This window comes from Dendrobates tinctorius, unplaced genomic scaffold, assembly GCF_039654945.1.
Source record: "Dendrobates tinctorius isolate UK_male_01 unplaced genomic scaffold, ASM3965494v1 ptg000059l, whole genome shotgun sequence".
NCBI lineage: Eukaryota > Metazoa > Chordata > Amphibia > Anura > Dendrobatidae > Dendrobates > Dendrobates tinctorius.
The window spans coordinates 8358119-8385233 of NW_027361727.1; positions in this window are offsets into that span (position 1 = coordinate 8358119).

Below are 27115 nucleotides of genomic sequence, written 5' to 3' on the forward strand. Positions count from 1 at the left end.
GAGCATTTTAGCTATATGGAGCAGTGCTGAAGACCTTCTCTCTGTAGCACAAGCGATCGGAAGATCGCAGCTTCTAGTCTCTCGTGGAGACTATTGAAGCAAGGGAAAAGTAAGAAAAAAAGTTTTAAAAATGTAAGAAAATATATATATAAAAGTTCAAATCACCCTCCATTTGCCCCATTCAAAATAAAATAAAAAAATACACATATCTGGTATCCCCGCATTCAGAATTGGCCAATCTATCAAAATGTAAAAAGAATTAATCTGATCGGTAAAAGGCGTAGCAAGAAAAAAAGTCAAAACGTCAGAATTTCGTTTTTTTTGGTCGCCACAACATTGGATTAAAATGCAATAACGGGCGATGAAAAGATTACATCTATACCAAAATGTATCAATAAAAACATCACCTTGGCGGCAAAAAATAAGCCCTCACCCAACCCGAGACCTTGGAAAATGGAGACGCTATATGTCTCGGAAAATGATGACTTTTTATTTAAGAAACTTTGAATTTTTTTAACCTTCTAAATAAAAAGAATCTAGACACGTTTGCTATTTACGAGCTCGTAATGACCTGGAGAATCATAATAGCAGGTCAGTTTTAGCATTTAGTGAACATGGTAAAATGGCAAAACAAAAAACCACTGTGGAATTGCACTTTTCTTTTCAATTTCACCGCACTTTGAATATATTTTCTTGGTTTCCAGTACAATACATGGCAAAACTAATGGTGTTGTTCTAAAGTTCAACTGGTACCGCAAAAAACAAACCCTCACATGGCCAAATTGACAGAATAACAAGAAAAACAAAAAAAAAATGATGGCTCTGGGAAAAGGGGAGCAAAAAACATTAACTCAGAATTGGAAAATCCAAAGGTGGTGAAGGGGTTAAACAAAAAAAAAAGAAAAACAAATGATAACAGTGTTTTTTATTTTTTAACTTCCAGCTTTCACCGGGTGGGATAAATAATATAATAAAGTTATGGTTCAGATTGTTGCGGACGCTGTGATATTAATGACAGGTTTTTTTTATGATTTATTACTTTTGCACATTAAAATCCCATATTTAAAGAAAATTATAAAAATATATTTTTTTCACTGAGCAGGATAAAGAGCACACTGATTTCTTCGTTTGGGATTGTTACGAGCGCAGCAATACCAAATACTGTGTCTAGAGTTTATTTATATTTTATTATAACTTTTCTTTATGCGTCACCATTAGAGATGAGGGAACTTGTTGAGAAAACGTTCCCCAATCTCCAATCCGGCATGACTATAGCACATCCGGATTCGTGTTCGGTTTCCCGAGCATTTTTCCTCAAAGTCGGCAAAATTTGGTCACAGATCGGTAAATGATCGCGTGTCCACTAGTGCTTTTGTCTTGATTTTGTCTAGGACAGTGGTGCTGGATGATGAGCGGGGGACATGTTTTATGAGGGGAGGGAGAGCGTCTGTCAAGGTCAGAGGAGCAGTGAAGTGTTTCGTTTTTTCATTTTTTTTCTGTAATAACGTGTGTAGATTCCGGCAGCCAATCAGGACACAGAAACCATCCACAATGCCATGACACAAGGTCTTCTGTGATTGGCTGCCAAAGTCACATGTCCCTGTTCAAATAAAAAACAGACATCTTGTGTCCCTGGCTCCATGTTCCCAGGGTAACAGCGCAGAGAGGCCGCTCCTGCTGCTGAAAGAGAACTTGTCAGTTCTGAGATAGGATCCTGGCCTGTGTGAAATCTCTCAGCCTGAAATAGAGAACAATTATGACCCACAGCGGGGAGATTCTCCTCAGCTCCATTTTGTATCTGAGCAGACTCCGCTCTGTCACAGGCTGAGACCTGCACTGCCTGTGTAGATATCACTCCTGACAGCTCCCCCTCCTACCTGACTCATCTACCTGAGAGGGAGCCCCCTCACCTGACACAGCCCCTCCAGCTCATCCTACAGGCTGCTGGACTCCTGGCTGCATTTTCTGCATCTTATAACACATTACTTATATTGCTTAAGAGGCCAAAGACCTTTTCCTCAACCCCTTAATGTCCAGTCTGGGACACAGGCCCCTCATGGCTGGGTGTCAGTTCTGACTGACCAATCACAGCATGAAAGATCAACACCTCCTGCCCGATCAGTGCAGCGGCTCAGCGCTGCCAGTGGCCGCCCCTGGCTCTAAACCCCCTAAATGCTGCGATCAAGTGTGATCACAACATTCAGGGGGAAAGCAGAGGGATAGGAGCTTCCACTGCCTTCAGATTGGTGCCCCCGCGACGTCATCATGGGGCCTTGATTGTTGTGATGGTGACTAGGGGTGATACTGACGTCCCCCGGGTCACCAAGCTACGGAATGCTTCTAAGACCACGCTCACAGCTTGGTGTGAGAAGCTTTCAGTATAGGTGTCATGCACTGCAATGCTGCTGTACTGCCATGTATTATCCCTGCAATCAAAGTAAAAAAGTGAAAATCCCATAAAGGGACTGTGAGGTAGCGCTGTCATGTAAGTAGGGGATTCTCGCTTGGCAGCCACAAAAATCACATCCGGCACCAGGATTTTCATATACCATCACAGTCCATATGGTTTATTGTTCAGCATAAACCAGCGTAATCAACATACAAGTCATATCAGCATAGTGTCCATTGGACAGGCTAATCAGCCTCAGCGTTATGTCACCCGTCAGGGTTCCTTATGCGGCTTCACCATCGCATATGTTAGTTCCCTCCAGGGAGCTCTCAGGCACACATCACCATTGCTCACACACAGCCGCGCCACAGGCTGTTAGTGAGGAGATCCTTCTCCTCATGGGACCTTCCAAACTGGACCAATCTGGTCCCAGCATTCACCCCATGTGACCTACCCTGGCCACCATATATGGTCCGTAGCCACGCCCATCGGGTTACATGGCTATGACCTCATCACAGGTCCTTCACATACTCACATAGCCTTTTACAATAGGTGTTATCAGACACACCCCTGGGTGGATTTGTAGGCAGCTCGAACCCGCCCATCTCTCCAGCTGCCTGAAGGCTTCTCCCTAACACATAGGCACGAAAGATCAGCTCTGCTGATCAGCACATAACCAAGCCTTCATCTCAAAGCCACCCACTTTGAGAAACACAACGGCCACTCAGTATTCTGCCACTCATCCTCTCTCTTGGGACATCCACACAGCGCCCCCTAGCGGACACAGTAGTCATTACACCACAGAACTAAGTAATAAAGTAAGAAAACAGTTAAAAAAGGAAAAATAGGGAAAAAAAATTACAACATAATATTACACTAACAAATACACATTTTTATGTAAAAAAATTAAAAAAGTAGAACCCGATCTATAAAAGTGTCACACTAGTTAACCCCTTCAATGAACACCATAAAAAAAAATTAGAAAATTATGCGTTATCATCATACCACTTGGAAAAAGTGGAATAAATATCAATGGGAAAAAAATATATAAATAAAATGGTACCGATGAAAACGTGATCTTATCCCGCAAAAAACAAGCTGTCATACAGCTACATCAAGAGGAAGATAAAAAACTTATAGCTCTCAGAATAAAAAACTATTTTTTTTCTATAACAGTTTTTATTCTGTAAAATCGCCAAAACATAAAAAATTATATAAATGGGGTATTGCTGTAATCGTACTGACCTGAAGAATGAAGCTGTCTTATCAATTTTGCCACACCCAGAATGATGGGGGGACTATTCCTGAATCGATGGTTTTTGCTCATTCTGCCTGTACAAAAATCGGAATAGAAAGCAATCAAAAAAATCATGTGACCAAAAATGGTACCAATAAAAACATCAACTTGTCCGTGAAAAAACATGCTGTCACATAACTCTGTGGGCTGAAATATGGAAAAATTATAGCTCTCAAAATATGGGGATTATTATTATTATTATTTAAACTGTTGCATTAAACCCTTCTCCCGTCCTCATCACTTTATACATTTTTGGTAACTAGAATAATTTGAAGGCGGCCATCGTATCAACGCTACCAAAGTGAAGCCTTATGATGTCACGAGATTCCAGCCTGGAATAATTGTCATTCTCACAAGTGACCTATTTTATGTTGTGGGGGGCGTGTATCCTAATCACCATCCTCCGATGCTGATTGATGTGTATGACTCCTCCTGCATCATCTACATAGTGCAATGAAACGTTGCTCCTGTGCTGTAGCATCGCCGGCCCGTCCACTTTGCTCTGTGGGTGGAGCAAGGCACATTAATGCATATGCGGCAAAATATTTAATTCCAGCACTGGTGAAAGTGCGCCTGCGCGGGACGGCGATGCTACTGTGCAGACGGAGGATTGTGTTGCGCTATCTGGATGACAAGTCATCCATATTTATCAGAGCTGAAGGGCGGCATTTAGGAACAGAAAGGAGGCACTCACACTACAGAGATGACGCCTGACCATCCTCACTTAAATGCAGCGTGGGAGCAAATCAAATGTTTTGTTTGTGAGTAAACAGGGTCAGGAGTCAATATACGGTACATGTTGGTGGAATGTAGCACAGAGTAGATAAAAGGTGGCTGAATTTGTTGATAGACTCAAACACTGGTGATAAGTTCCCTTTAGAAATACACTTGTTTCCACAAATCTGCAACACAGAGCAGTAAAATGCAAGTTACAGAAATACTGGGTGGGCATTCTGGGGATTCATGATTCTGCAACATTACAGTACAAATACACACATAAACAGTTTACACATATATATACAGAATGTATAAACTCTGACGGGGAGTTCTCTCACTGCTGTAGCATCTACGTGATGCATGCTCCTCTGTCTCTGGCGTGCTCTGCTTTCTCGCCCCTAGCATGCTCTGCTACTGGTTCACCGCCCCCTCTCTTCCCCAACTGCCCCTTACAGTCACATGGTGCAGTCAGTCCAGGTCAGCAAGTCTTCCCCCCGGCAACCCTGCTGCCCGGCTATGTGGTTTTGGCACGGAGCAGTAGAGGTAACCTCCTTCTGGCTCTTCTTCCTCTTCACCCCCTTACACCTGCTCTCACAGTTATCAGTTGAACATAACACTCAACATTGTCCCCTGCTCACGCTGATCACTGGCTGAGTCGGAGAGAATGATGAGTCGTCTTCAGCACCCGGCACCGGGGCACAGCGCTAACAGTACAGCTGCTTCCCAGGAGCCTGTATGTGTCACACTGATGACACACAGAAGTCATCCTTGTGTCATCAGTATGTGGGATGTTTTGCAGACCTTGCTGCTGTTAAAAAACAGACTTTTTAGCATATTTTGCCCATGGACACATGGTCCATGGAAACACACTGACATGTGCACAAACTCATTTTTTATGAACTGGTCACCGAGGAGGATGGCAGGAATAGGCTAGGCCACCAGGAAACCAGAAAGGTTGGTAAATTAGCAGATTGCAGACCCCTAATCCTAACAACACAACTAGCAGTAGCTGTGGAGCGTACCTACGATGCCCTTGACTCCTTGGCAGAGCCGGAGAGCTAACTAAGCCTAAAGCAAGAAAGGCAAAATTTAAACTGCCCCGGAGTAGAACCCCAATGGAATAGATAACCCCCAAACATTTATTGTCGGTGAGACAAGATGAGACACAAACACAGGTAGAAAATAGACTGAGCAAATGATGGGGCCCAAACTGTCTAGACAGGATAGGACAGGCAAATCCAACACGTGTGATGTACAAAAAACACTGAGTTCTCACGACCTCTCCCCCACTATATCAGCATTCTGGTGTGAACTGGCAGCAAAGCAAAAGAGACTAACATAACAGGCGATTGAACAAACTGACACAAGTTGGAACATATGGAGCAAGGTCCAGCAGAGCCCCAGAAGGGAGCACGCTGAACCCTCACAGCAAAGCAGAAAGAGGCAAAGGATTAGCAAATGAACAAGTTAACTGAAAAATGCAGGGTCAGGCAGGAGACAGCAGACCTCAAAATGCACAGGAAGAAACAATCACCAGCAGCAGCTGAGAGAAGCCTGCTCACTTATATCCTCCCAATCAGTGACCCCTGACTTCCAATCATCGTCATCAGGTGGCAGACTTCTATCAATCCGACCAGCTCCACTACCAGCAGTAACCACCAGAGGTAGCCCCGACTCAAAAGTCAGATCAAGAGAATTCACAACACCCATTCACTTGAATGGGTCTACATGTATTAGTGTCTCCAGTACGTGTGAAAACTGTAAAGGGGTTGTCCACTACAGTTTAAGCTCTGCCTGAGAGGAAGCAAAGCCCCTTTACCTGGAGGGGTCCAACTATCGACAACCCTAGAGATCAGCTGTTTTAAGGAGAATGAAACAAGACTCTAAAGATGTAGGAAGCTGTGACGCACACATGGGAACTTTAGCATCTCCAAACAGCTGAACAGAGGGGGTTCCGAAAGCGAGACTGTCAGTGATCTAATATTTATGACTTATCCTAAAGACAAAGTCAGCCATCAACAACTCCACTGTGTGATCTTGCATGGTCTACCTCTTTGTGGAAGAGTGGATGTTCCTCGTTGATACTTCCACTTCACAATAAAACCACTTCAGTTCAGCCAGGCAGATTCGATGGTTGTATAAATCTTAGTGATGGTCCTTATGTTTGCATATTAAGCAATCTTAGCAACTTGCTCCTGTTCACACTTGATCTATTTTGTTCGAATAGGCTGGTCAATTTTTTTCTAAATTGTAGACTTTATTCTTATGATTTGGGGGTTTATATGACTTTTATTGATTTTTATGAAAAAAAATTAAGCATTGTGACCCCAAAACAGCATGTCTGGCTTATTTGTGGTGTTCTTTCGGTGGGATAAATAGAATGCTAATTTTTAGATTGATTGTGTCATTACAGATGCGATGAAATCAAATATGTTTATGTTCTTTAAATGTAATTATTTTTTTAAAATAAAATCTGCTTTTGTCTTTTAACCAAATGATTTCTTTTTATGTGTCAACATATAGTAGACGCCGTAACTTTTTTCATACCTGTAGCTGTGTAAGAGCTTGTTTTTTGTAAGACAAGATATTGTTAAATTGCTTTAATTTTGGGAAATATTTTGCTATTTTTATTAGTTTTATAACATTATTAACCCCTTTACCACCTTAGACGTATAGTTATGTCTAAGGTGTGCTGCCCCTGTTTGCTGCGGGATCCGACGGTGAGCCCGCAACTTTTCCGGAACATGACAGCTGATTTGAACAGTTGACATGTGCCTCTAACAGTAGTGGGTGGAATTGCGATCCACCCTTGGCTATTAACATGTTAAATGCTGCTGTTAATCTCTGACAGCAGCATGTAACACGCTCACGGAAATGTGTCACTAATCCCGCCCATCGGCTCCCGTGTCACATGTCCGCAGGTCGCTGATAGGTTGGCATGACAACCCGGGTCTGCGGCAGACCCCTGTGGTTTGAAACAGGAAAAAGCAACTTGCCCATGAAAAGTGAACACCACAATTGTAATTTGGGTAGTAAACAAAAAATATTTTTATTAAGCAAAAAAGACACACACATGGAACAACACTAGACCCATAAAAACAATTAAAAACATGCAAAAATGGAAGCTGGTCATGTCATATGGTTATGATACAATGACCCTCCCACATCCAAAATCCCACAGATAGAAACAGATGTATTTAGAGAATATAAACCGCACGCATTTATTATACAAATAGTCACAAGTAGTCTATAATGCCATTTCATATGCACACTAAAGATAAGACTATTCACAGCAGCAAGCAAAAAACAGAGTACTAGGTCTGTGTATAAGGAAGAACCTATATACCTCTAGGTGGTTTAAATAAATGCAGCAATCGCCATATATTACCAGAAAAAGAGAAGACTGGGAGCCAGTTCAATCAAAGCTCCTAAAAGCATGAAGGTGCATCAAAAATAAAGTGCATGGTGCAGATGTGGGATGGAATAGTGGGGGGAGCAAGGCCCCATGCGCATCGACACTACCCAGGTGGCTTTCTCAAGGGAGGATGAAGCGCTGAGCATCAGTGTGTGCCCAATATATTTATGAAAAGAACACGTGCAACATAATTAAGTTAAAAAGAAGAATCTTACTGCAATGAGGCATCAGAGGAATCGCGTGGCCGCGGCCATCTTGTTAGCGTCACCAGATGTAACAATAAAGTTGGGCAGGAGATCAAACAGCGCCTGCGCTAGCCACAATAAAGGGCGCTTGCGCAAAGCAACACATCTATGTTTCATCATAGGTCAGACTGCGCTTGTGCTAGATCCAATACAGGGCGCATGCACAAATGCCACTTTTACATTTTATCACAGAGGTCGTCACCTTACCACAGGACAAACAGCGCTTGCGCAGCTATCACATTGAAATCATATCGCAAAGAAGGCATTGAACCTATAAAGGTTCAGAAAATATAAGCCAACAAAACGGCACATGTGCTTTACAGGGCATAATGCGCTTTATACAGTTCAAAAAGATCATAAATGGTATACAAATAATGCCTATCAGACAACGCATGCGCAGGCATCACATGTAAGTCCCCTAACAGGGAATCAAGCAGCACTTGCGCTGAGCAAGTCACAGTGCATTCATACACAAAATAATAGTTAAACATTAGATGTATATGCGAATGCTAGACCCAATGTCATGGGAAGCCTATGTAACTTTAGGCTGAAACCCCAGGGCCCCTGCGGTGTCCCTCAGACTAGGGGAAACCCTGTCTGTCCCTCAACCCAGGGTTTACACTGAAGGTGTGCCTGCCTGGGCCACCAACCTGTCCTTGTCTCCTGTCCAGCCCTAAGCTGAACCCACCACCCTCCACCCAGTGAGGAGACCAAACACCAGACCCCACAAATAAGTATGGACAGGGATAAAGGAAACGCACCACACCACGTACACACAAGAGAATACAATAATGTGCAAGGGCAACCAAAAAATACAACACAGGGGGGCAAAATGGCAACAACGGAATATACTACACCGGAAACCGTATGCTCCTTAGACCACCACTCCAGACCGGTATCGCTAGCACAAGGCAAGAGCTATAGGCGGCGACGCCCATAGTCAAGCAGGACAATTTAAAGACAGAGGGCGTTGTAAGAGAATGGTCAGCCATAATATACTGAGCGGCCATGTTGTCTCTAGCAGCCATTTTGTTGAAAGTTAGAGAAGATTCAACTTTTACAAAAGAGCTAATAAAATGTACTAAATGGAGGATGGAAAATGAGATCACGTCTCTTACCAACTTCAGCAGATGTTCATAGAGGAAGATTGGATCAATCAATAGGGCCACGGGTCACCAAATATATGGTCAATATGCTTATACGTGATAGTGTGGTAGCGAAAAGTAAAGTAATTAGAATGTCAGGATGTAAGAATTTATGACATAGATTGGAGACAACGATAAGATTTTAGGACAGTAGCCATAGATACCAATGACTTATGGGTTTTGGTGTTGCTTGGAGAAACGTTAATTAATATCTTCGTATTATGTCATTATATTCTCTGTTCTAAACCACGTTTCTGTAGATTACCATGAAAACGCCTTAGAATTATAATGTTAATGCCCTCTGCGGCAAAATGCAGCTTTCTTTGTACTGATAATGTATAAGAAGCCCCTGTTACTGTCGATCGGGGCCATTCCATCGCCATCATGCCACTGTGCCTCACCATGGCCAGGGCACAGAGCCTTATCACCGCCAGGCCTCCTAGCAAATCTCTGCCCGTCTGAATTCCTGTTTTTGCCCGCATATTCCAACTCCTCTGTTATTCTGTATCTGTTTTGCCGTGTATCTCTGAATAAACTTCAACCTCAGCTGTGAGAAGGATTGTCTGCAATTTTGTCCGGCTCTTCCAACTCTCCCAATAAGAACATTTTCTTACAGGCGTGGCTAAGCCCTCAGCCAGTAATGACAACCTGGTTAACCCAATTCAAGCCGGATCAGAAGACCAACCAGCGCCGCTGAGAACCAAGTGGTAGGATGGGGTATTACCGCTGTCTGCCGGACACCCTGGTGCGAACAGTGTCCGACATGACACCCAAGCTTTGAAACCAGGCATAATACAAATAGTAAAGATGCCATCAAAGTATTTGAAAAATATTTTAAACACCTAAAGAAAGGTGATTGAAGGCTGATTTATAAGAAGTAATGTTATTTATCATACATATTAAGGAAACATGCATCTAGAAGATATGGCCCTGCAAGAGTGACAAAATAGGCAGGGAAATGAGTACTGAGGCCAAAATATATGAAGCCTAAATAGATAAAATCAGAGAATCAGAGAATCGTAGAGTTGGAAGGGACCTCCTGGGCCATCTGGTCCAACCCCCTGCTCAAAGCAGAATTTGCTAAATCATCCCAGACAGATGTCTGTCCAGCCTCTGTTTGAAGACTTCAATTGAAGGAGAACTCGCCACCTCTCGTGGCAGCCTGTTCCACTCATTCATCACTCTAACTGTCAAAAAGATTTTTCGAATATCTAATCTGTCTCCTCCCATTCAGTTTCATCCCATTGCTTCTAGTCTTTCCTTGTGCAAATGAGAATAAAGATGATCCTTCCACAATGTGACAGCCCTTGAGATATTTGTAGACAGCTATTAAGTCTCCTCTCAGTCTTCTCTTCTGCAAGCTAAACATTCCCAAATCCTGCAATCTTTCCTCATAAGACAGGGTTTGCAGACCATTCACCATTCTGGTCGCTCTTTTCTGAACCTGCTCCAGTTTGTTGATGTCTTTTTAAAAATGTGGCGCCCAAAACTGGACACAGTATTCCAGATGAGGTCTGACCAAAGAGGAGTAGAGAGCAATAATGACTTCACGTGATCTAGACTGTATGCTTCTGTTAATACATCCTAGAATTGCATTTGCCTTTTTTGCTGCTGCATCACACTGTTGACTCATATTCAGTCTGTGATCTATTAAAATACCCAAGTCTTTTTCACATGTGCTGTTGCTTAGCCCTATTCCTCCCATTCTGTATATGCTTTTTTCATTTTTATTGCCCAGATGTAGTTCTTTGCATTTTTCCCCTGTTAAAAACCATTCTGTTAGGTGCTGCCCACTGCTCCAGTTTATTTATATCTTTTTGAATCCTTACTCTCTCTTCTCTAGTATTAGCTATCCCTCCTAGCTTTGTGTCATCAGCAAATTTAATCAGTTTACCCTTAATTCCTTCATCTAAATCACTGCAGAAAAGGATTTCCAGTTTGTCAAGGAGCGATTCCAGCTGATTCATTAATTACTCCGAATATTTAAAGGCTCTATAGAGTAAATATGTAAGTGCGATAAAGATATAGGGAATATGAATGCATGAGTTCTAGTCCTGACAGATACTAGTTAATCTGATGGTCCCTAGTGATGAAACTAATAAAATGAAATTATCTACGGGTTGGAAAAATAGTTTTGACTCATCAGAGATATATACAAATTCTTTAATATGGATGCTAAACGATAACCTTATTAATTGTATTAATTTTAAACATGGAAGAAGTATATGTCTATTGAGAAGAGAAGGGAGAAAAGAAAGGAAAAAGGAAAAGGAAAGGGAAGGAAGAGGGAGGAAAAGGGAAAAAAATATATCTACAGCATTTCCCTGATCCACACAGTCAGTGATTCTGTCATAGAAGGAAATTAAGTTAGTCTGACATGACTTATTAGTTACAAACCCATGCTGACTCTGTTTAATCACTTCATTCTTGTCCAGGTACTTACATGCATGTTGTTTAATAATTTGTTCAAAGATCTTTCCTGGTATAGAAGTCAGACTCACCGGCCTATAGTTGCCTGGGTCCACCTTCTTCCCCTTTTTGAAGATAGGAACAACATTTGCTCTTCTCCAGTCTTCTGGGACTTCTCCTGTTCTCCAAGAATTTTCAAAGATTATGGAGAGTGGTTCAAAAATAATTTCTTCTGCTATCGCCTTCAGAAATCTGGGGTGTAATTCATCTGGACCTGGAGACTTAAATTCATTTAGGTTAGTAAAGTGTTTCCTCACTAACTTTCTGTTTATAGATATCCTGGATTCTTCTATTCCCTTAATAGGACAGTGAAGAACCGTTGATGTTACATTTAGTTTCTGAGAGAAAACAGATGCAAAATAGGAATTTAAAAGTTCGGCCTTCTCAACATCCTGTCTTACTATTTCATCATTTTCATCCTGTAAAAATCCTATGGCATCTTTGAATTTTCTTTTACTTTTGACATATCCCCAAAATCCTTTATTATTGCTTTTGACATCTCTTGCAAGCCTCAATTCATTGTCAGCTTTAGTAATCTGATTTGTGCCCTGCAATTTCTGCATACAGCATTATATTCTTCTTTAGATATGCCTCCCTCTTTCCATTTTATAAACATTTCTTTCTTCCTTTTTAGCATGTGCTTAAGTTCTGTGTTCATCCATCCTGGTTTCCTTTAACACTTCCTATTCCTCCCTCTTTTTGGAATTGTTAACGATTGTGCTTTGAGAATTTCATTTTTCAAGATTTCCCATCCTTCCTGGACATTTTTGTCCTTAAGGATATCCAGCCATTGGATTCCTCCAATTCTCTTTCTGAATCCCTTAAAATCTGCCTTTCTGAAATCTAACCTTGACGTCTGAGTCTTCACAGGTCTTCCTCCTCTAGTTATCCAAAATTCTAAAATAGCATGGTCGCTTCCTCCTAGGGTCCCAGCCACTTTTACCTCCTCAACCATTTCCTCCCTGTTTATGAGGATTAGATCCAAGGTAGCAGTTCCCCTTGTTTTCTCCCCTACCTTTTGGAAGATAAAGTTGTCAGCAAGAGAGGATAAGAATTTCTTTGACCTGTTAGTTTTGCCTGAGAGAGATTCCCAACAAATGTCTGGATAGTTGAAATCTCCCATGACAACTATGTCATATTTTTTGGAGAACTTGGCCATTTGATGCATAAAGAGTTCATCCATATCTTCATCTTGCACAGGCGGCCTGTAGTAAATGCCTACAATGGTGCCCTTTCCATTGTTCTGTCCTTGTATTCTTACCCATAAAGTTTCCACAGAACTCCCAGTCTCTGAAGCTTCAATCTCTGTGCAGATATACACGTTTCTAACATACAATGCGACACCTCCTCCTCGTTTATCAAGTCTGTTTTTTGCAAATAAGTTGTATCATTCTAGTCTTGTATTCCAATCATGTGTATCGTCCCACCAAGTTTCAGTGATTCCAATGACATCATATTTCTTTTCCTGTGTTAGTAGTTCCAATTTTCCTTGTTTGTTGCTCATGCTTTGTGCATTAGTATAGAAACATTTTAGTTTATTATTGGTTTCTCTTTCTCCAATATTTTTATTATTTAGATTTTTTTGTCTTTGTTCTTCCTTTCCACTTCTAATAGCAGAGTTCTCAATAGCATTTGTCAGGTGTATGGCTTTTTCAGGCCTTTTGCTTCCCTTCCCACAAATCCGTGCCATACGGTGGTCAATAGATAGGCCAAAGTGTAAAAGTATACATAGGAGGGATGAAGCTGCCAGTAATATGCAAAACATGCATTTACTCAATAGAAAACTGAGAAATAAATGCATAAATAGGCAATGGAACCCCTAATAGTAGACAACCCATTTTAGACTCAATGGACACACATGTAAATAGCTTTAATTAAAGCCTCACATAAGGGCGCGAAAGATGGCAATGCACCAAGGATGTATACATTTACTTGGAAGCTGGAAGGAAAGTGTGCATGACCATGCACTGTGAACACAAATACCTAACTAGGCAGGAGGATTGTATACAAGCAACATTCAAGATTCACAATGTATGTCCCTTGGTGGACAAAATTAGAGAAGGAAGTTCCAGAAGACAGTCAAAAAAGGGGGGGGGCATACAATGATGAAATATTGGTTATAGTGTCTCCATATTGGTCGTGGAAATTATCAATTGGTACATGAGAGGAAAATACACAAACAAATGTACTAATAGGTATATGAAAAACCTATGGATGTGCAATTGTGCATGAAACGTCGGGCTGAATACATGTATGCCAACAAAAGGCATGCCTTCATAAAACCGTTTTATAAGTGGCGTACTCCAGTACATGGCTGGAATATTACCCCTGTGGTTGTAATTGCCGCATTGCTATGAGCTCCACCCAGTGATCGGTGCTCATAGCAAGTGAGCATTTTAGCTATATGGAGCAGTGCTGAAGACCTTCTCTCTGTAGCACAAGCGATCGGAAGATCGCAGCTTCTAGTCTCCCATGGAGACTATTGAAGCCAGTGAAAAGTAAGAAAAAAGTTTTAAAAATGTAAAAAAAATCACCCTCCATTTGCCCCATTCAAAATAAAACAATAAAAAATTACACATATCTGGTATCCCCGCTTTCAGAATTGGCCGATCTATCAAAATCTAAAAAGAATTAATCTGATCGGTAAAAGGCGTAGCAAGAAAAAAAGTCAAAACGCCAGAATTTCGTTTTTTTGGTCGCCACCACATTGGATTAAAATGCAATAACGGGCGATGAAAAGATTACATCTATACCAAAATGTATCAATAAAAACATCAGCTTGGCGGCAAAAAATAAGCCCTCACCCAACCCGAGACCTTGGAAAATGGAGACGCTATATGTCTCGGAAAATGGTGACTTTTATTTAAGAAACTTTGGATTGTTTTAACCTTCTAAATAAAAAGAACCTAGACACGTTTGCTATTTACGAGCTGGTAATGACCTGGAGAATCATAATAGCAGGTCAGTTTTAGCATTTAGTGAACATGGTAAAATAGCAAAACAAAAAACCACTGTGGAATTCCACTTTTCTTTTCAATTTCACCGCACTTTGAATATATTTTCTTGGTTTCCAGTACAATACATGGCAAATCTAATGGTGTTGTTCTAAAGTTCAACTGATACCGCAAAAAACAAACCCTCACATGGCCAAATTGACAGAATAACAAGAAAAACAAAAAAATGATGGCTCTAGGAAAAGGGGAGCAAAAAACATTAACTCAGAATTGGAAAAACCAAAGGTGGTGAAGGGGTTAAACAAAAAAAAAAAGAAAAACAAATGATAACAGTGTTTTTTATTTTTTAACTTCCAGCTTTCACCAGGTGGGATAAATAATATAATAAAGTTATGGTTCAGATTGTTGCGGACGCTGTGATATTAATGACAGGTTTTTTATGATTTATTACTTTTGCACATTAAAATCCCATATTTAAAGAAAATTATAAAAATATATTTTTTTCACTGAGCAGGATAAAGAGCACACTGATTTCTTCGTTTGGGATTGTTACGAGCGCAGCAATACCAAATACTGTGTCTAGAGTTTATTTATATTTTATTATAACTTTTCTTTATGCGTCACCATTAGAGATGAGTGAACTTGTTGAGAAAACGTTCGCCAATCTCCAATCGGGCATGACTATAGCACATCCGGATTCGTGTTCGGTTTCCCGAGCATTTTTCCTCTAAGTCAACAAAATTGGGTCACAGATCGGTAAATGATCGCGTGTCCACTAGTGCTTTTGTCTTGATTTTGTCTAGGACAGTGGTGCTGGATGATGAGCGGGGGACATGTTTTATGAGGGGAGGGAGAGTGTCAAGGTCAGAGGAGCGGTGGAGTGTTTTGGTTTTATTTTCATTTTTTTTTCTGTAATGACGTGTGTAGATTCCGGCAGCCAATCAGGACACAGAAACCATCCACAACGCCATGACACAAGGTCTTCTGTGATTGGCTGCCAATGTCACATGTCCCTGTTCAAATAAAAAAACGGACATCTTGTGTTCCTGGCTTCATGTTCCCAGGGTAACAGTGCAGAGAGGCCGCTCCTGCTGGTTGTCAGTTCTGAGTGGCCGATCACAGCATGAAATATCTACACCTCCTGCCCGATCAGTGCAGCAGCTCAGCGCTGCTAGTGGCCGCCCCTGGCTCTAAACCCCCTAAATGCTGCGATCAAGTGTGATCGCAACATTCAGGGAGAAAGCAGAGAGATGGGAGCTTCCACTGCCTTCAGATGGTGCCCCCGCGACGTCATCATGGGGCCTTGATTGTTGTGATGGTGACTAGGGGTGATACTGACGTCCCCCGGGTCACCAAGCTCCGGAATGCTTCTAAGACCACGCTCACAGCTTGGTGTCAGAAGCTTTCAGTATAGGTGTCATGCACTGCAATGCTGCTGTACTGCCATGTATTATCCCTGCAATCAAAGTAAAAAAGTGAAAATCCCATAAAGGGACTAAGTAAAAAAGTAAGAAAACAGTTAAAGAAAAGGAAAAATAAGGAAAAAAAATACATAATAATAATATTACACTAACAAATACACGTTTTTATGTAAAAAAATTAATAAAAAAGTTTACGTTTGGTATCGCCGCGACCGGAAGAACCCGATCTATAAAAGTGTCACACTAGTTAACCCCTTCAATGAACGCCATAAAAAAACAAAAAAATTAGAAAACTATGCGTTATCATCATACCGCTTGGAAAAAGTAGAATAAATATCAATGGAAAAAAAAATATAAATAAAATGGTACAGATGAAAACGTGATCTTATCCCGCAAAAGCAAGCTGTCATACAGCTACATCAGCAGAAAAATAAAAAAGTTATAGCTCTCAGAATAAAAAACAATTTTTTTTTATAAAAGTTTTTTTGTGTAATATGGCCAAAACATAAAAAATTATATAAATGGGGAATTGCTGTAATCCTACTGACCCGAAGAATGAAGCTGTCTTATCAATTTTACCACATCCAGAATGGGGGGGACAATTCCTGAACCGATGGTTTTTGTTCATTCTGCCTCTACAAAAATTGGAATTGAAAGCGATCAAAAACGTCATGTGACCAAAAATGGTACCAATAAAAACATCAACTAGTCCGCGAAAAAACATGCTGTCACATAACTCTGTGGGCTGAAATATGGAAAAATTATAGCTCTCAAAGTATGGGGATTATTATTATTATTATTTAAACTGTTGCATTAAAGCCTTCTCCCGTCCTCATCACTTTTTGCATTTTTGTTAACTATAATAATTTGAAGGCGGCCATCGTATAAACGCTACCAAAGTGAAGCTTTATGATGTCACGAGATTCCAGCCTGGAATAATTGTCATTCTCACAAGTGACCTATTTTATGTTGTGGGGGGTGTGTATCCTAATCGCCATCCTCCGATGCTGATTGATGTGTATGACTCCTCCTGCATCATCTACATAGTGCAATGAAACGTTGCTCCTGTGCTGTAGCATCGCCGGCCCGTCCACTTTGCTCTGTGGGTGGAGCAAGGCACATTAATGCATATGCGGCAAAATATTTAATTCCAGCACTGGTGAAAGTGCGCCTGCGCGGGACGGCGATGCTACTGTACAGATGGAGGACTGTGTTGTGCTATCTGGATGACAAGTCATCCATATTTATCAGAGCTGAAGGGCGGCGTTTAGGAACAGAAAGGAGGCACTCACACTACAGAGATGACGCCTGACCATCCTCACTTAAATGCAGCGTGAGAGCAAATCAAATGTTTTGTTTGGGAGTAAATGGGGTCAGGAGTCAATTTACGGTACATGGTGGTGTAATGCGGCACAGAGCAGATAAAAGGTGGCTACATTTGTTGAAAGACTCAAACACTGGTGATAAGTTCCCTTTAAAAATACACATGTTCTGGGTACATGGTAAACATGGTATGACCCTAGGATAAACGGTGGGGGCCACATGAGCTCCATAGAATTACATATTGTTGTAAATGGTATAAAATATTGCCTTGTGTTTCATTACGTCAGATAAAGTGATTTGCCCATGACCAGTGTGCAGTTCTCCTTTGTCTCCAAGCACTTGTAAATTAAAGGCATAAACTCCTAATTTGGCCTCACTGGTAATCTAGCATATCTGACCCTGGGTCAGGCGAAAACAGCTACGACAGAGCTAAATCAAGATTTTTGGGAAAAAAATGAACATTTTAGTATGACAACCTACTGTCATCAAATTCTGTTTAGTTGCTGTGGGATCAAACTGCTCACTAGACCCCTAGATAAAATCCATGAGGGGTGTAATTTCCAAAATGGGGTAAATTGTTTGGAGTTTCTGCTGTTTAGGCACCTTAGGGTGTGTGCACACGCTGCGGATTCTGCTGCGGATACGCAGCAGATTTGACCCTGCGGATCCGCAGCAGAATTAGCTGTGGTGTACAGTACCATTATTCCCTATGGGAATTAAAAACCGCTGTGCAGATGCTGCAGAATTTTCAGCGCGGATTTTGCTGCGGTTTCAAATCCGCAGAAAGAATTGCATGTCAATTCTTTCTGCGGATTCCGCAGCGGTTTACCATCTCCTCCATTGTGGAGATGATAAACTGCAGGGCAAAACCGCAGGCTAAATCACAGATAAACCGCAGGTCTTTTGACCTGCGGATTTATCTGCAGATTTTGCAAAATCCGCGCGGATGAATCCGCAGCAGATTCCGCAGCGTGTGCACACACCCTTAGGGGCCCTGCAAATACGAAATGGTGCTCGCCATCTCTTTCAGCCAAATTTGTTTTCCAACATTCAAAAATTGCTCCTTCCATTCCGAGCTCTGCTGTTTGTCTAAACAGAACTTTCTGATTACATGTGGGATATTGTCAAGCTCGAAATTGAACAAAAAAACTATATATCATGGGAATCAGAAAAGAATATGGTGAACATACAAATCCCCTTAAAAACAAATTTTAATAGATATGCATTAAAAAACACCTTCCCAGTGATTTTTTTGGCAAATGCCACAAATGAAAAAAGACCTAATCTGAAATACTGCACAGCCCTATGATACAACTGCCTGATACCTTCCTGACTGTGGAGGTTGGCACCCTAAAAGTACGATTTTGGCACCCCCACTCAACGAGAGCTGTCCCTCACTCCCCTACCAGTCCCTAATATGACAGGAGGGAAAACAATAATCAGATTGTTTCATTTCTGCACTATCAGGGTGCCCTAGAGCTAATGCAGGATCTCAGGCAAATGATATACAAACATTAAAAACCAGATATATCCACATCATGATATCCTATGACCAAAAAATATGCAATGAGAACCAACCAAAAACATGCCCCTACTCAGGGGTATACAGTTAGCTGAAAAGAGATAAAAGCGATCACTTATGTGTGGAGGAACCCTGACGCGTTTCTCCGCCTACAGCGGTTCATCAGGAGGAATGGATATTATTGATGTCCATGACTGATACCAAGATGTTGCTTGATGGTATCAGAGGTCAGAATAGGGTGGATTTAAATAACCACCGTGGTTGTTCCATGCCACAATAAGCCCCACCTACTATCCAGTGGTCAAATCACATAAGAAGAGGTAGATATGCCGACCCCAATATGCAAATATAACCGTGATAAATTCATAGACTAATGCAGCTACATACCCTGGAAGCCAGTGTGTATCACACAATAGAGAGTCACTTCCGCTGTTTGTGATATGAGGCGGGCGGGAAAAAACTCACAAGGGCACGGCGTGCGCTCCACAGTGGAGCCCATCCAAGATGGCGCAGGACCTTCCGGTCTGAGGACTTCATATCTGCCCTCCGGCGTTACCAGGGAAAACATAAAGCTGCTTACAGGACCCAAACCGCGCTAATTATAGAGCAATATACAGGGACCTTTCTGAAAAATGACCTCACATCAAAACGAGACATAGGCTGATAAATTTAACCCACTGTCTCCCGTAGTAGTCATGTATAATAAGAAAAAGAAAAAAACGGTTTCTTGCATTTCCATAATATATGAATAATACTAATCAATGTTTTCCAATTTTAGAGGCCAGCGCATATTGGAGACAGAAACAATTCTTATAATATATACATGATAGAATTTGTCATATGATGCATAGATATTATTATACAATGTAGTATATGACTTACAAGCATAATCCAATATGCCATAGAGATAAAAAACCCCATCAATCAAATTTATGTAAGGTACATTAACCAATCCAGGACAGTTTTTTCATATCAAACAGGCATATGACATGCATTCATTCATACCACCAGGGGAGAGGGACTGCAGCCTAAAAATCCACTCACACTCCCGTCTCAAAATAATATTGTCCAAATTTCCTCCCCTCGTTCTTGATTTGATTAATTCAATCATAGTGAAGGTGATGTCGCTCGAGCGGCCCTGATGCACCGCATTCATATGTCTGGCGACCGGGGTATCTCGCTTATTTTTGATATCCCCCAGGTGCTCCCCCACCCTCACCCTCAATTCTCTTGTGGTCTTACCCACATAATCCAAGGGACAAGTGCATGTAGCTTTATAAACCAAACCTGTTGATCTACAATTTCCAAACTCCCTAATGCAGAAGGATTTCCCACTATACGAACTTGTGAAGATTTTGCATTGCAACATATTCTTACATCTGGAACAATTTCCGCATTTAAAAAAGCCCAGGGGCTTCCTATCCAGCCAAGTACCTTCCCCCCTTGGCCTTTGATAAAGGCTGTGAACAAGCCTGTCTCCTACGGACCTCGCCTTTCTATAGGTGATACTCGGTTTTGGTGAAACAAGACCCCTCAGGGTAGGATCGGCCAATAGAATGCCCCAATGTTTTTTGAGAACATGATAGACCCTATCTGCTTGATCATCATAGGTCCCAATGAGTCTAACTATATTGTCAATAGCTGGATTCGAAGCCCCTTTCTTCTGAAGCAGGGAGGGTCTATCTGCTATAAATGCTAAATGCTGTGGCCCAGTCAACATCCGTGGGGGGTATCCTCTCATCCTAAACCTGTTATATAAATCCTTTGCCTGTCTCCTATAGGTACTTAACTCAGAACAGTTCCTCCGAATCCTAAGGAACTGCCCCTTAGGTATTTCCTTTTTCAATGGCTCTGGATGATGGCTTGTCCATCTCAATAGGTTGTTTGTTGTGGTTGGCTTTCTGTATGTACATGTGCTGATGCCCCCATCAGCCTTCTTGGAAATAGTCAAGTCAAGAAAATTAATGCTGGTAGTATGGCACTCAGATGTAAACCTTAGTCCCACCCTATTACATTGATGCATTCAATGAAGCGGAAAAACTCAACCTCTGGGCCAGACCAAAATATCATCAATATATCTGGCCCAGAGGCCGATAAACGGAATCCACCACTGTAGTTTCCAAATTGGGGTCAATTGTTTGGAGTTTCTGCTGTTTAGGCACCTTAGGGGCCCTGCAAATACGAAATGGTGCTCTCCATATCTTTCAGCCAAATTTGTTTGCTAAAATTCAAAAATTGCTCCTTCCATTCCAAGCTCTGCTGTTTGTCTAAACAGAACTTTCTGATTACATGTGGGATATTGTCAGGCTCAAAAGAACATGTGCAACAAACTTTAAGGTCCACTTTTTGGTGTTATCCTTGCAAAAGTGAGAAATTTGGGGATAAAACAAGATTTGTGTACAAAAATTGAACTTTTTCAATATGACAACTTAATGTCTTCTAATTCTGTGTAGTACCTGTGGCTTCAAAATGCTCACTATACCCCTGAATAAAATTCTTCAGAGGTGTAGTTTTCAACATAGGGTGACTTTGAATGATTTCTGCTGTTTAGACACCTTAGGAGTATGCAAACAAGATCATATACAGACTTGTGAGTAATAATTACGTGTGAACATATAATCCCTTAAAACAATTTTATTTTAATTATAGCATTAAAAGACACCTACCCAGTGTAAACAATTGGTCAAAAAACAAATAAATGTAAACGTAGACCAAATTGATAACAAGTATCTACAGAACCCTACAGTAGTCCTAATTGACTCCTATCTAGCAGTGGAGGTTGGCACCCTAAGAGCTCGATTTTTTGGGCGCCTCCACTCAACGAGGACAATCCCTTACTTCCCTAGATGTCCCTACCAATAGTCAGGTGGGAAAACACATAGATAAGAGATACGAGATGAAGAAAATGTAAAAATTCTGAGGGAAAAAATTTGCTTATATAAATATAGATGTAATCCCCAATAGGTACTCTGTGGGTTATACAGAGACAATAATGATAGCCAATCTGAATATAGATTAACCCCTTTTACCCCCCAAGGGTGATTTGCACATTCATGACCAGGCCAATTTTTACAATTCTGACCACTGTCCCTTTATGAGGTAATAACTCTGGAACGCTTCCATGGATCCCGGGAATTCTGACAGTATTTTCTTATGATATATTGTACTTCATGATAGTGGTAAAATTTCTTTGATATTACTTGTATTTATTTGTGAAAAAAATGGAAATTTGGTGAAAAGTTTGCAATTTTGCAATTTTCCAAATTTGAATTTTCATGACTTTAAACAGAGAAATACGGTATGTCACACAAAATAGTTAATAAATAACATTTCCCACATGTCTACGTTACATCAGCACAATTTTGGAACCAAATTTTCTTTCTGTTAGGAAGTTATAAGGGTTAAAATTTAAACAGCGATTTCTCATCTTTACAACACCATTTTTTAGGGACCACATCACATTTGAAGTCACTTTGAGGGGTCTATATGATAGAACATACCCAAAAGTGCCACCATTCTAAAAATTGCACCCCTGAAGGTGCTCAAAACCACATTTAAGAAGTTTATTAACCCTTCAAGTGCTTCACAGGAATTTTTGGAATGTTTAAAAAAATGAACATTTATCTTTTTATCACAAATAATTTACTTCAGATCCTATTTGCTTTATTTGACCAAGGGTAACAGGAGAGATTGAACACCAAAAGTTGTTGTACAATTTGTCCTGAGTACACCGATACCCCATAGGTGGGGGTAAACCCCTGTTTGGGCGCATGGGAGAAAAAGGAAGGGAAGGAGCACCGTTTGACTTTTTCAACGCAGAATGGCTGAAACTGAGATCAGATGCATTTTGTGTTTGGAGAGCCCCTGAGGTGCCTAAACAGTGGAAACCCCCCAATTCTAACTCCAACCCTAACCCCAACACACCCCTAACCCTAATTCCAACCCTAACCATAACTGTAACCAGAAACCTACCCCTAACCCTAATTCCAACCCTAACCCTAATCCCAACCCTAACTTTAGCCCCAACCCTAACCCCAACCCTAACCCTAACGGGGAAATGGAAGTAAACACATTTTTTTATTTTATTATTTTCCTAACTAAGGGGGTGATAAAAGGGGGTTTGATTTATTATTTATAGCAGGTTTTTATGTTTGGTGGCTGTCACACGCTAAAAGTAGCTTTTTATTGGAAAAATAGTTTTTGCACCACCACATTTTGAGAGCTATAAATTTTTCCATAAGGTAAAACAAGCAAAAAAATAGCCTCACAGTGTCCTACTTATGATTCAGTTCATCTTGCAATGTAATGGGTCTCCAGCCAATATTCGTGACTTGCGACTTATCATAAGAAAGAAATTTTGGCGAGTCCCAAAAATAGATAAAATCCTCAAATTTATTTCAAATATTTTAAAAGATCATATAGGCTGGGGATAGCCAAAAGGAAGTGTGGTGAAAAGAGGGCTAAAAGGAGATGCATGGAAGAGAATTTTTCCCAAAGAGGAGAAACTTCTCAGGCCATTGTACAGCACGTACCTGTTGAGAAGACAGATGATCCCTGTACATCACCTTCTGGACATTCACCAGAGAAAAAGACCCTTAAAAAGGGGAAAAAGAGAGGGAACACATCTCCTGAAAAAGGAGATGAAATCCCAAATAAGAAAGGAAGAATGGTGGAATCTGAGAGTGGAAAAGATGTTACCTCTGAAATATGGTTTAGCTTATCAGCTAAAACCAGGAGCTCTCACTTATATCATGAGTGAGTTGAAAATCAAAGTTATAGAGAACTTAAGAGAAAGAGGACATCGGACACCGAGACCACCACAAAGAGAAGGCGGAAGAGTGATAAATCCATCAATCAAGCTCCAGAACGTAAAGTCTATAGTCATTTAGTCACAGGTTACATCCATGCTTTATATAAAGTGTTCATTTATTTTACAAAATGTAACCTAATGACATAATCTTATCCCGTTCATCTTTCCACGTACATCAGAGCTCTCCACCTTCTATACTTGGGGCTCTCCAGCCAGAACTTGGTGATAACCAGTTTCATCATGGTTCAAAGTTCATGATAGATTTTAAAAAATTGCCAATTTGTTGTAGCATTATACATGAGCACGACTGTAAGATTAATTGTTATTTCTTGTATCTGTATTCCGTTCTAGGTGTAATCGGTGCTCAGACCACCAGCCCTTCAGAGCAAGTGACTGCCTGTTTTTCCCTGGAGAGTTTCATCTTTACCAGGAAGCTTGGAGAAGGCGGCTTTGGCAAGGTGATGCTGGCAACACATCAACCCAGCGGACTTCAGTTGGCGGTCAAGATGGTTAAGAAGAGGACATTGTTGGAGAATTATAAAGACATCCTCCGCATAGAGAGATGTTCTGGAAATCACTGAAGACAGCAGATTCTTCACACATGCCTATGGCACCTTCCAGACAGCGGCAAGAGACTTCTCATGTTCTATTAATTTTTTCCTTTCTCTCATCGTGTCCATTTGCTTCCATCAGATTGCAAATTTAATCTTTGCCAATGTGGTAGGGGCCGGGGATGGGGGGGTGGACCGCTGCTTACCAGACGAGACAAAGACGAGACGGAGACAGATTCCACTTGTAACAGTTCCGGATTTTTATTCACACGCACCGCAGCTTCTTTACAGCACTCTATCTGCAGGCCCGGGTACCTGCACCTTTGTTCCAGTCGAAGTAACGTCCCTCGCTGATCTTTTGCTGGGGCTGTCCTAGACCAATCTATCGCCAGCTATTCACCTGCCTGAGGTCGTCGTCCAATCGGTACCCCCGGGGCCTCGTCTGTCCTGCGGGTCAGGGCCACCCCCCTTGACTGTCTCTTCTCTGTCAGTCCCCTGGTTGAGCTCTTCCACTGTTTCCGGTCTTCTGTCCTGAGTCTTCCTTTCCTGAGCTCCTCCCGGGACAGGCCTGTCTGGAACCCCAACCAGCTCTATTTTTCCCCTCTCTCACTGGGGAATTCCCCTCTTGGGTTCCTATCTCCCCGCCCCCCCATGACTAAGCGTTTTCTTGAGCCATAAGCTGATGTTCAGTCCTCAACTACTCTCCCCTGCCATCTTGTGGTCATTTCTCGGTACCACACCCTCCTATCTATCTTTCCCAGCTGTCACCCTTCTATCCTGTCAATCTCCGTCTCTGGTGCACAAACCGTCCTCTCCTACTGCCAGTCACGTCTGTCCGTCAAGTCACCTTCCCCACACTTGTGTAAATGAAGGGACCTGCTGCTGCATGCACTGTGTGCCTGTATGCCCTGGGCACATTACTGAAGGCTATCATTAGAGGATTTTGACTTCATTTCACCCTGGACACCTCTCCAATGTGTGCAGACACAGAGACATGTCTTCTGGATCTACAGTATAGGTCCCAGAACCATAGTAAATGTTATCAGGATGGATAAAATCTGCATTATTTACCATCATCTTCCCTCCTCTCACACAGGACTATGTATTTTATGCCATGGAATATCTCAGTGGTGGCGATTTGGCTGCATTTATCGATTCCAGAGGCCCCCTGGATGTCTGCACGACCAGGTAAGAGAGCAGCCGCTCTGTGATTTCTGTGGCCGCTGTCTCCCCTCATAGTTATTAGTGGTTCAGTAGAACAATTAATGCTGATAGGATTTTTTTCTTCCTTTTTAGGTTCCTTGCAGCAGAAATCTTGAGTGGATTAGAGTTTCTCCACAGTCGGGGGATTATTCACCGGTAATAAAAGTCATTTCTTGTTTTATACATAGGGAAAGATTTACTGTGGGAAATAGTTAACTGTGCCAGAACTGTGGTGTTATTGGGCCAAAATTCTGGTGAACATGACGTGTACCACATTTATGAAGTCTTTTAGACACTTTTGGGGCTCACTTGAAGAGGGAACAAGGCTTTTATGGAAATGGGAATAGGTTGATAGAAATCCATGTGGCTTACAATGTCACAACGTGCAACTAAACTGTAATCAGAGTTTTGTAAAAATTATTGGCTCTAAGTAATGAAAATAGTGGTGTAACATCAGACAAAAGTCTCTGAAGATGCTCCTAATGTATCAAATAAGGAAATGGTTGCACTCAATTGCATCAAGGCATATCAAATATGAAATATATGAAATACGAATAGCATAATGACGTTGGTGAATGGGCTCCCATCTTTTGGCCAAATTTTGTGCTAAGTATCTCATATGTTTTTTCTAGATTACAAAAGCCATTATGCTATTCGTATTTCATATTTGATATGCCTTGATGCAATTGAGTGCAACCATTTCCTTATTTGATATGTAAGCTGTTTTTTGGTATGCACCTATTCAGACTAGTTCTAGATGTGCCGTCAGTTTTTTCTGTCATTTGTATGTTAGTTTTCTGACTGAGCACTCCGCCCTTCATCAATCTGTGATTTTAATTACATGCAATCACATTTTGGTTCCTATCTTACAGGCTAAATACAGGCTTTACCATGTTATTAGCCAGAGGTTAGTTCACACTAGGCAGTTAGAATAGGGACCCGTTCAATGAGATCACCTTCACGTTGGTGAATAGACTCACATCTTTTGGCCAAATTTTGTGCTAAGTATCTCATATGTTTTTTTTAGATTACAAAAGACATTATGCTATTCGTATTTCATATATTTCATATTTGATATGCCTTGATGCAATTGAGTGCAACCATTTCCTTATTTGATATGTAAGCTGTTTTTTGGTATGCACTATTCAGACTAGTTCTAGATGTGCCGTCAGATGCTCCTAATGTGTCACACAGCCACTGTGATGAATTTGGCGCATTTACAGACAGCCTGGTATATGTCTACACAAGATAGGATTAGTGAATCTGCCCCCAGTGTATAGTGAGTGGTCCTGTGAAGCCCCCACAGCAACCCAAGCACTACAGCTGATCTATGTCTGACTCACAGAACTATTTTTCTTTCTCTTTTTAAGGGATTTAAAACCAGATAACATTCTTCTGGACGGTGATGGACACGCTAAGATTGCTGATTTCGGCCTTGCTGCTATGAATGTATTTGGCTCTCAGAAGATCAGAGTCTTTTATGGCACTAAATAAATTAATAAACCAGTTTACTGTGTACTGGGGCTTCTTGACTTGAGAGGTAGCTATCAACCAAATGATCTTTTGGCCGACATGTCATATGTCCTGGGGGCTTAGGTGTGAAAAAACACTACCAGTAACCATGGACCACGGTAGTTTTCTCTCTCCCAGGATG